Below are 12,657 nucleotides of genomic sequence, written 5' to 3'. Positions count from 1 at the left end.
TTTAAGCCAAACATTAATTGCAACAAAAATTACGTGAAATTTTATTAGGTTTGCGGTGAAATTAATCAATATAAATAATTATTTGAAAATAAATGTTAATCTAGATCTAGAATGATCCTTAATTTATTAATATTGGATGAGATACCACAATGCCTACGTTTTTAAGATTGTTGGCTATGACTTTATATTCTATCATTCATATTCATATTCATATTCTACCTAGTTGGCTATGACTTTGACACTAAACTTGATTAAACATTATTTTTATAGTTCCAGTTGCTTTGTTACCTTTACTAATATAAATTTTTGTAATGGGAACTAATTAGTAAAGTTTTTGTTCTAGAAGAGTATAACAAAAATGTACTACTAACAATAAGAATTTATCATCTGCAGCTCCCTGATAGACGACAATCAAGAAGAGAAACTTTCCAAAGTTTACTAGAATAGTTTCGACGTACTAGATACTTAGATTACGAGAACGTTCATAATAATATGCAGATTCTCAGCGACACTAACATTTAATTAATTAATCATTTACAATAGTTTTTGTTCGATCAGATTTCTCGTAATCTAAATGTCCAGTTCGTTGAGACCGTTGAAATATTTTAAAAAGTTTCACTTTTTGGTTGTCATCTATCATGGAATTGCTGATGATAAATTCTTATTGCTAGTAGCACATTTTTATTTGTTATACTCTCCTAGAACAAAAAAACATCTGAATCAGTTCCTCATTACAAAAATTTATATTAGTACTAGTAGCAAAGCAAATGGAACTTCAAAAATAGTAGAATGTTTAAGCATAGCAAATGTTTAAGAATATTTAGTGTTTATTATTGGTTTAATATTTATTTTGTAATATTACTTGCTTGTTTCCCAAATATTTATTTGTTTATTCGCTTTATTCCATTTGTTCGGTTAATTTAGGTCATCGTTTCGGTATTTATCTTAGCTCCATTTTTATAACTTTTATTAATTCATTTTGCTTAATTCATCATTGTGTCTTCTCTTCGTCAGGCTTTTGCCTATTTATTTATATATTTTCATATTTTTCGGGTTTTAATATAGTTGTACGTAGCAAGAGTACTATAACCATTTGGTAAAGAGGACTCATGTGAGTTGTACCCTATATGTAAGTAAGAGGTACTTACGTAAATTTTGTAACAGGTAACATTATTGTTGTTATCTTAGATATAACTTAGATAGATATAACTTTTGTATAACTTTTGTCATGTAAGAGTCACATTATATGAATTATTTAACTCAGAGTTTGTCAAAAATCTAGCAGTTATATTTAATAAATGTTTATTTATTTTGCATATCATTTCGTATTATTCCTATATATTTACATTTACTTATATATTTAATATGTTTAGTATTTGACAGCAGTGTAAGATAAGATACCTGGGAGAGTGATCGAAGATCATTTTCTTGGCACCCATGATTTGTTAGTTTTATTTATTTTGATCGTCTTTAGCAATTATTTATCTTCATTCATTTTCAGTACATTATTCTTATTTTATTATTTCACCTTTTAGTCATCATTACTATCTACTTTGAGCTACTGTTCTTCGACAGGCATGCAAACGAGCCGTATCCATCCTTGAGTGTCAAGTTGTTCTCTTGCATCTCTTGCTAGCCAACTCTATTCAGTTTGCCTCTGTCCCTTCATACTTCTACTTATATCCCCTTTAATATCCCTTTCCCTTCACTTCTACATCCTTCCACTTTCCTCCACTAATACTACTGGAAAGTAGTATTTTTCCTACTTCGGCTTCAATGTAGAAGCCCCTTCATTTTTATTTTCTTAACAGCCACAACTATTTTGTCCACTACTTTTTTCTTTTTCTACTTCTGTTGGAGTTTATCACTCTCTTTACTTTCACTCCAACAGAAGTTCTTTTTTTTTGTTTCAGTTTAATTCCACGATATTTTTAATTTCAGAAAACAGAGGTAATATTTTTACCTTTTCATGACCCACTATGTATATGCATTTAAAAATGTTTTGTTTGTATTCATTCCACTCTCGTAAATAATTGCTTTAGCAAAGAGCTCTATTTAATCGTCACCCCGATTATGCCATTGATTTTGCTTGTGTTTAACGTACATTCCTAAGCTTATTGGACAAACTAGATGCACCAACAATTATCAGGTATTCGATAAATTCAACTTTGAGACTAAACTGTGGGCGGTCGTCGCGTCGGTGCTAATACCGTAATATTGCTATTCCAGTGTTGTGTGACACGCTAATAAGAGGGTGTACCTATGTATGAAACTTCTAAAGTTCGCAGCAGAGCATTCCTTGTAGTGCAATACCTCCAGAGCCCAAACTTTCACGAAAGTACGATGATTAATCTTGTTTGTATTAGCACGGATTTAACAATTTATCTCCAATTTAATATAAATGATATGGCAAAATAAATGTCACTGTCCCACAGTGTGTCGCTTATAACAAGCTAGGTGGACAAAATTATTTTTCATCTTATTGACATTTTTATCGACCAGTTAAGTAATTTGATAATAAAATAAATCATTTTTATTAATCAAAGACTAAATCAGAGGCGTTCGTCAGGGGAATAAATAAAAAAATTAAAAGATTTTCTATATTTAACGCATATTTTATGGTAAACACTTCCTAGTCTGCTTGTATGAATGCGTTGTAGACTTGGAGTCTATGTAATAGGCTAATGCTTCATCTCCACTTAATTGCCTACCATCCTGTAAACTATTCGATTTTTTATAATTCGAAGATGTAGCACCTACTGAGTATTCACTTACGCTCCTAATAGAATCAACAACGTTTCTTTTCCCTACTGCACGAGCTGCTACTTCTAAAGCAGTTACCAACTCCCCCACACTGCGTGATTCAACGAGGTCCTCAACTATACGTTTTTTTTTGTTTTAAACGATGTTTCGTCAAAATTTTTCCGTGGTCTTCCTATATTACCGGAACCTTGAAATAATATGGACGATCGCGACACAGTACATTGAGCTTCTTTGATGTGCTCATTCAACCAAGTTTAATTAGTTGCCAAAAAACGCTGTTTTGATCTTCCCGCAGCAACCCATTTATCCGAAATTTTGGAGGCATAATTTGCTATCCTCATTCTGATTTTCCTGTCAGAGTCCTCTGTTAGGTCTCTAAAATTAAATTTTGTAGAAAGGAACTCAAACAGAAAACAATTTTTTTCTTCTTTTGTTGAGCATTTTACCCATTCTTCAAAAAATTCCCTCCTCGGAAGACAGTAAGACAGTGCTCTAAAAAAAATGATGTGCTCGAGTATGCAGGTTATATTAAATCTTATTATTAATGCGAAAGGTGCAGCTATGACAACTAGGAAATTTAACCCGGATACAAAAGGTACAAGTCATTACCACCCTTGCACACTTTGAAAACGAAGAAAATTTCCTTCGTTCATCATACAAACTTTTTTTAATATTCTTTGATTATCAGATAGATTTGTTAAATTAGAAAAAATTATCAGTTACTATCATAAATATTATCCACCTTCAACAATTAATATTTATAAATTAAGGAAAACTTAAATTTCATGTGGTTTATATGATCTACGGAATTCAACTGATTTATTCTATTCTATTACTCAAAAAACAAAATGATGTGCAAACGTGTGCAGTTTATAATAGGCCTTATTATCAATGGGATAGGTGCAGCTATGACATATAAAAAATTTAGCCCGGGTACAAGTATTTCCCACCCTTCCAAAGTTTCAAAACGAAGAAAATTTCCTTCATTCATCATAAAAACTTTTTTTAATAGTGTTTGGTTATCAGATAGTTTTGTTAAATTAATAAAAATTAGCACTTACCAATATAAGTATTATCCATATTCAACAATTAGTCTTTATAAATTAGGGGAAACGTTAATTTCGTGCGATTTAAATGATGTCCGGAATTCAACTGATTTATTCTATTACAATCAAAATACTTACTTTTGGACGTTATTACTCACACGGTGGATATTTCAGACAAAACTAAATATTAGAATAGGATGTTTTGATGTATTATTTACAATATTCAAATAATAATTCTTTTAGTTTTGAACATGACTTTTGTCCAGCTAGCTAGGTTCAACGACACACTGTGTGTCCGTTAGAAGATTGTATCTAATAGAGTTTTTCGCGAGTTGATAAATTAAATGTTTTACTTACAACTAATAAATTAATTAGTAAAAAATAACAGCGTCATATTTACTTTCTCGTCAGTATTCCACAAAATTACCGAAACTTTAATTGATTCTTGCAAAGTTGCCCTCATAATATTTTTGAGTAGCCTTAATAAGAATTGGATTTACTTTCAATTTCAACCCTATTCAGGCTATATTTATGAGTTTCTCTATTTCTCGGAAGTCTTTTGTCTACGGCGATTTTCAATATAAATACATTATTTTTGGTGCGTCGCCCATTTCTGAACCCTCCTTGTTCTCCAGGTTATTTTTGTCTTTAATGTTCACTTCTACTACTTTTCGTAATATTGTGGAGTATTCCATTTGCTCCATTCTTCTGCAACTCTATACTCCTTCTTGCATCCCTCACCTGTTCCGTTGTTAGTTATGCCTTTCCTTCAGCTCATATTTGTTAATTTTTGTTTATAGGAACTTTTCTTTCCGTTAGGTTAGCAGATCCTCGTCCTCGAAGTGCTTTATCCATATTTCGTTAGATACCATACTTACATATTATTATTTTTACCGTTATTTTTACCGTTATTTTTATTAACTTTCTAACAGTTTGTATGGCTCACCATGCTTCTAAATTATTTGTGCCTCCTAGAGTATTGTCTACATATTCTCACTTTTTCCAAGGTTTAATTTTTTTGTGATTACTTTACGTTTTACCTTTTTATTTAACTCTTTATATTGTACTTGTGATTGGCCGCCTCAATTTTGTAATCATTTTTGATACAAATTCTTCTTTTTCTTGATCATTTCTTCGATTCCATGATCCCACCAATAAGGTTTGTTTGTTCTTGAACCTTGTTTTCCTAAAGTTTCTTCCGCTGCATCTTTTATACGCTCATATTACACCGTCGCGTCGTGACGAGTCCTCGGTTCGTATTTAAAACAATCGTCATCGGTTTGTAACGATCAGAGTAGCCTATATCCTTACATTCATAGTACTGCCTTCGTACTTCGTACTTCGTACTTCGTACTTCGTACTTCGTACTGCCATAGTACTTACTTCATGTAGCCTATACATTCATATTTATTCAGATAGTAACCTTAATAGTATGCAACCAACTATGCAGTTGATTGTATTGGGTGTGACATAAAATGGCTACAAAATGGGAATATTTTGGTAACATTTGAATTGGTAAGTTGGCAGTCTCTTGAGGATAATTTCCGCGAACTTAATTGACATAAGTCAAAAGGGGTGGCGAATTTTCACTCTTTCCGATGACTTTGTAGAGATCACATCTCCAGCTGCCGGCGATTTCAAAATATAGTTTATGTTAGAAATTTGTTTGTTTTTGGAGGCTGAGTTACGTTTGGGAAATATGGTTTTTTTTGGTTTTGTGAAGTTAGGAGAAGAGTTTGGTTCCGATTTTTTAAAAGGCACTAAGTAAAATGTCATTCTGTCATATTTTTTCCCATTAAAAAAAATAACTATCTCAATCATTCTCAATATCATGTATTATATTAAAAGAATTGTTACTCTTCAACCATCAGATTTTCAATACTTTAATATCATCATCGAATCTATGTTCTCTCTTCTCTCCAGTTAAAAAAATCCTTTTAAATTTCCCGTTTAAATAATTTCTGAAATCAATGACAATCTCATTTGCTTTTGTATCTAATTCTGTAAAGTAATCATTAATTGCAATATCCATATTTTATTGTTAAAATATTTCCTTACATGTGTCTAAAGGCCGGTTTCAAATCAAGGTCACAGCAAAGTCAAGGATACTTCACCTATATACTTCAACACTTCACTTTTTGTTTAGGTTCTTCTGTCAGTACTTATAAGGTTTTTACACCTTTTATTATAGGCCCCTTTTTCATGTGTACTCAAAAGAAATAAGCTGACCGAAGGTTTTTTGTTTTGTTTTGATCACTGGAGAAGAAAGAAGATTAAGTCACATTTTGTACTTTAGTTATTTTAAACATGGAATAAATAATAATTTGAGGTTTTTTGGTTGAATGTTATGGTGTACCTATTATGGAATAAGATGTTGATTTTCCGGTACTAGAAGCATACCTCCTGGTCGGTGGCAAATACCCCTTTGACAGCTAGGGTTGGGAAAAACCGGAGGTTAACTTGGCTCTCCAACCCTCAGCGTTGCAGCAGTTTTGCGAAGAATTACGCTCTTCATCCTGGAGAAGCGACAGGTTTTTAAAACTAAATTTGCGTATTATCTCCTTTAACAATATTTTTCAATTTTTTTTTTGTCATCTTTTAAACCAACTTTAATATTAGCATAAATTCATTTTTCCTAATATAAATAACCTAATAATATTCAATATTTTTCTGCAAACTTTATCTTTTCGCCGTTTATCATAATTATTTAAAATAGTTTGCGGGTTGGATAACCCATCATTGTGAGGTCGTTGTGCACAAGGGATCATTTGGGATTTACTTCCCTACTGCATTACATTTGTTTTATTTGGTTCTGTTCCTTCTGAACAGTTCAATCTGGTAATATACTCAGGTTTACCAATTTAGATCAAATACGAGATTGTCAACGGATACTTTAACCAATATTAATATTATAATTTTGTTCAGGTACATACATACCTATTGATACCAGCTAACTGTCTTGGTCTAATCAATTAAATTAATATTTTTTTCACTGTAACACTGCATGGTCGGCAGGAGTTTACCATTCTAGTACGTCAGGTTTTGTTTAGTAAGATTGTGTAAAATTGTATATAGGGATTCTAGGTATATTTAGTTAAATCTGGTTGTACATAATCATACGTTTTATTACCCTAGCTTTCTTGTAACTGTATAAAGTGTTAGTTAAGTGCAGCAGTATAAGTCACTCGGCGAAGTATTCATTTAATAGTTCCCTGGCGCCCAAAACCATTCTTCTTTCATATCTTCTCTGTCAGTCGGTCTATTTCCTTTCATTCGTTCCTGTTTTAACTTATTTTCTTTAATATTCAATTTCTTCGATAGTTACTGTTTTTAGGGCATGCAAATTGGCCTAATCCTCTCCTGAGTCCCACTTTTAAAGTCTCTTGCAGATCCACCTAGTCTAGCTACTTCAAATTATATCAATCGTCACCAATTGGATAGAGGGATATCTTCCTAATATATTTTCCCACCTTAGAGCATACTTATCTACATCACAATCCCTAATTAATACGTTACAGGTTACGTGATTATGCCAACACTGATGATGTAATGTCTAACACATAATTATATAGCAATTGATGGCCATTCAAAAATTAAAACGTACGTGTTTTAAGATTTTCTTTTAAAAGACGTCTGTTTCTGAAAGGCATTATAGGGTGGGGCATTAGTGTAAGGAAGTCTAATTACTCGTTTGTCATAAGAGATACGGAAAAACGTTACTAAGGTAAAAGTTAGGGCAGAGATATGATCATAATTTAAAAATATTTTCAAATATACAGAGCCACCCGTATTGACAGGATGACACAAACCTTTGTTTCTTTTGGAACACCCTGTATATTTTTAAATTTTTGGATTCTCCTCGATGCTTTCTCTCTTAAAGCATTGGGTTTTGTAATAATATACAAGGTAGTTACGTTTTTTGTTAATTTCGTAGCAATATTCACACTCTGTAGAATTTTAGTGATTTGACATCAAAATTTATGTTTATGTTCAAACGATTCCTAATATAGTCTAGTACTTTTAGATTGTTAGAAAAATTATTAATATAGCGAATTTTTTAATCTTAGTATACAGGGTTAGTCGAATCTCGGAATGAGTATTTTCTGAGTTTTCTTAAATGGTTAAAACACACCCTGTATCTTAGTATTGTAATGAAATGATATTTTATGGTATATTTTATTTCCTAAGCATCCCTAAACCTAAGTGCTTTAATTTGTGAATTATTCGTAATTCTTTAAGTCAGACATTAATTGCAACAAAAATTACCTGGAATTTTATTAGGTGGTCGGGAAAATATTCAATCAAAATTAATTTTTCGAAAATACGTATTAATCTAGATCTATCCTTAATTTATTAATATTGGAGAGATATTAAATTTCCTACGTAGTTAAGATTGTTAGTGCGTACAATATTAATATAAACATTCAATATTCTACCTACTTGGCTATGACACTAAATTTTCTTAAACATTTGATATTATACTACTTTTACAGTTCTAGTTGCTTTGTTACCTGATTAATATGGTTTTTCTGCTAGGGTAACATAAAAAAATGTGCTACTAGCAATAAGAATCAGCCATCCCCTGATAGACGACAACCAAGAAGAGAAACTTTTGAAAAGTATACAAAAACGGTTTCAACAGACTTGACACTTAAATTATAAGAACGGTAATACTAATATGCAGATCCTCAGTGACACTAAGGATTACATTTTTAATTAATTTTATTCATTTACAATTGATTTTGTTCGATAAAATTTCTGGTAATCTAAGTGTCCAGTCCGTTGAAACCGTTATAGTAAACTTTTAAAAGTTTACCTTCTTGGTTGTCGTCTATCAGGGAATTGCTGATGGTAAATTCTTATTGCTAGTAGCACATTTCTGTTACAGAGTTCTAGCACAAAAACCGTATTAATCAGTTCCTCATTAGAAAAATTCGTATTAGTAATGGTAACAAAGCAAGTGGAACTGGAACTATAATGTTAAATGTTTAAGCAAATTGAGCGACACAGCCAATTAGGTATTGTATGTTTTTATTAATATTTTACGCACCAACAATCTTAACTAAATTTCATATCAAACCCTTCTTTCAGTGCATCAACGATAAAATTTCGAAATATACTAACCTATAATGACAATTGTAATTTTATCCCTTGGCATTGTTAAAGCATACAACTATCCGTCAACGAATACTTAACTTTCTGATTTCTATGTATAATAATCACGATAGAGAGAATTCGACAAACTAGGGTGCACTAAAAGAAGGGCTTGGTATGAATTTTAAGTAGATATTTTGATATGTCAACCAATAATAATAAATTAAGGATCATTCTAACAGAATTTGTATTTTTTTTTCGAAAAATAATTTTTATTTGAATATTTTTACATGCTCACTCAATAAAATTGCACGTAATTTTTGTTGCAATTATTGTTTGGGTTACAGAATCACGAATAACTCACATATTAAAGCACTTATGTATAGGAAATGCTTAAAAATAAAAAAGTACTATAAACTACAATTTCATTACAATACTAAAATATAGTTTGTAGATTTTAAAATAAAAGCAAGAGATTTTAATCAGATTATATGTATCCGAGATGAAAATAATAAAATACTAATTCACGAAAAGGATGTCAAAAAGAGATGGAGAAAGTATTTTGACAGTTTATTAAATGAAGAATTTAACAGGCAGCCTGCGGAGCTAACGGAGACAGTAACAGCAATGGTTACCAGAATAACAAACGAGGAAGTGGCTCAAGCGCTTCAAAAAATAAAGAAAGGAAAAGCAGTCGAACCAAATGATATTCCTGGGGAAATATGGAGAGCATTGGTAGAGAGAGGAATAAGTTGGCTAGCAGGTATATTTAATAGAATTATGGAAGTTGGACAAATGCCAGACGAATGGAGAAGCAGTATATTAGTACCTGTCTACAAAAATACGGGAGACATACAACAATGTACAAACTAGAGGGCTATAAAACTACTTAGCCACACCATGAAAATATGGGAGAGAGTAATTGATAGATGGATACGTGAAGAAACCGAAATATCCGATAATCAATTTGGCTTTATGCAGGGCAGATCAACAACAGATGCAATTTTCATTGTAAGGCAACTGATGAATAAATACAGGAATAAAGAGACCAACGCTCATATGGTAATCGTTGATCTTAAGAAAGCATATAATAGAGTTCCTCGAAAGATTCTGTGGTGGGCACTCAATAATAAAGGAGTCCCTGGCGAATATGTAAATATTGTGAGAGATACGTTTGAGGGAGTAACGACTAGTGTTAGGAGAGGTGTGAAAGAGACTGAAAAATTTCAGGTGAAAGTAGGATTGCACCAAGGCTCGGTGCTTAGTCCTTATTTATTCTCATTAATTTTGGACCAGATAACATCAAAACTACAGGGTAGCATTCCATGGTGCCTAATATATGCTGATGATGTAGTGTTAATAGGAAATAGTGAAAGAGACTTAGAACAAAACTGGAGAAGTGGAGACAAGCTCTGGAGGAAAAAGATTTAAAACTTAGTAGGACAAAAACAAAGTATTTGAAATGTTCATTTAAAGATGGAGTTACTACAAATAAAATGGTAACTTTGGATGGCGAAATTATTGTAAAAAGCAATAGTTTTAAGTACCTAGGATCGGTATTACAGAGTAATGGAGAAATAGATGGAGATGCATGCAGTAGAATTAGGGCTAAATGGATGAAATGGAAAGAAGCGAGTGGTGTGTTGTGTGACAGAAAAATTCCAATGAAGCTGAAGGGAAAATTCTATAAAACAGCCATAAGACCGGCTATGATGTACGGAACTGAATGTTGGGCAGTGAAAAAGAAAGAGAAACAACGAATATATGTGGTGGAAATAAGAATGCTTAGATTGATGAGTGGAGTGACAAAGAAGGATAAAATTAGAAATGAGTATATTAGGGGAAGTCTAGGTGTGGCACCAATTGATGTCAAAATGAGAGAGCGTAGGTTAAGATGGTTTGGTCATGTTAAACGTCGAGACCTTAATCACCCAATACGAAGAATAGCTGAAGTGCAGATTCCTGGAAGGAGTAGGAGAGGAAGACCAAAGGAGACCTGGGGACAGACGATTAGGCAGGACGAGTTGGTAAAGGGGATTAACATTGATATGACCCATGATAGAATTGTGTGGAGAAATGCAATTAGGGAAGCCGACCCCGCATGAGGATAAGGCAAAGAGAATGATGATGATGACTAAAATACAGGTTGTTCTATTTAAGAAAACTCAGAAAGTAGCCATTCCGAGTTTCGACCAACCCTGTAAGGGTAGTAAGGGTAATAAAATTAAAATTTCGCTATATTAATATTTTTTAGCAATAGTAGACTATAATATAAATCGATTGAACATGAAAAGAAATTTTAATGTGAATCACTACAATTCTACAGGGTATGAATATTGCTACGAAATTAACAAAAAAGCCTAATTATCTTTAAACTGTCCCATATAATGTTACAAAACCTAACATTTTAAAAAAGGAGATATCGCGGAGAATCCAAAAATGTAAAAATATACGGGGTCTTATATTTAAAAAAACATAAGTTTATGTCATCCTGTCAATACGGGTGGCCCTGTATATTTGCTGTATATTTGAAAATATTTTTAAATTATGGTCCTATCTGTGCCCCAACTCTTACTTACATCATTTTTTTCAGATCTCTTACAACTAGGGAGTAATTGGACTTCCTCCCACTAATAGCCCACGTTGTATATTATACGTAGTATGTCGACGGTGTCACGACAGAAAGGCATAAGCGCCATTGACAGTTTTTTCAGGAGACACAAAAACGTTTAATTATGCTTAACAGTTCTTTTTTACATTTTTTTTGGCATTTTATTATTATCGAACTGAGGCATTTTGATTTACCCTATGTTAGTTATAAAAAAATTATTATAAACATGAGATATTAAACATTTTGGTGTTTACGCCTTTCATGTTAGATTCTGTGGTGTTTACGCCTTTTTGAAAGGTGGTTACCATATTTGGAAAAAAACTTGTACACCTTTTAATTCTACGGAATTAAAACAAAAATGGAGAATACATATTTTCATTTTAAAGGATAACAATTAAATAAAAATAATACAAAATAAACAATATGCAAATTATGCGTTTCTTGGAGGTATATCGGTGTAAAAAAATATCATAAAATATAGAAAATCATAGAAAAATAGAAAAAAAAATAAGTAAAAATATCATACAAGGAATAACCCGGTCATCAGTATCATCACTATCTGACTAAGGTACAATCTTTTTATCACAGGTTAATAAATCAGTATTTTCTTCGGCAGTCTCATCAATATTCGAAAATAAACGGCTGTTAATATTCAAATTTGGAATTAGGGGAATACTGAAATCCACAATGACATCATCATCCTCAACAGAACTAGGCATTTGGTCTTGTTCAATGTCCTTTAGTATAGGCTCTAAAAGAATAAATATCATGTTTTAGGGCTTCATTGATGACCTCATTTTCAGTGGAAAATGAACCGCTAAAAGTTTTCATTATTTCCGCTGGATTCCTGCATCTTTCAAATCCTGATTCTCCCAAATGGATTGCAATGCAGGATTTATTATTTTCTGTCCCCTAAAAACCATTCTACAAACCAGTAAAAAAAAAAGAAGTAAGCGACGTACAAATGTTTGTTTTTTAAACTATTATTACTACCAAAATACACAAAATACACAATAACTCTAAAATTAAAAAAAAAAGAAGACTATACAATAGAGTAAAAAATATATATTTTATTTAGGTTCAAACCTTATTTAAGTGGGTTAAGTAGTAATTTTTCTATGCCAAATTTAAGTCGTTGTGTAT

Source organism: Diabrotica virgifera, chromosome 10, assembly GCF_917563875.1.
Source record: "Diabrotica virgifera virgifera chromosome 10, PGI_DIABVI_V3a".
In the NCBI taxonomy this organism is placed as follows: domain Eukaryota; kingdom Metazoa; phylum Arthropoda; class Insecta; order Coleoptera; family Chrysomelidae; genus Diabrotica; species Diabrotica virgifera.
This window is presented reverse-complemented; position numbering follows the sequence as displayed.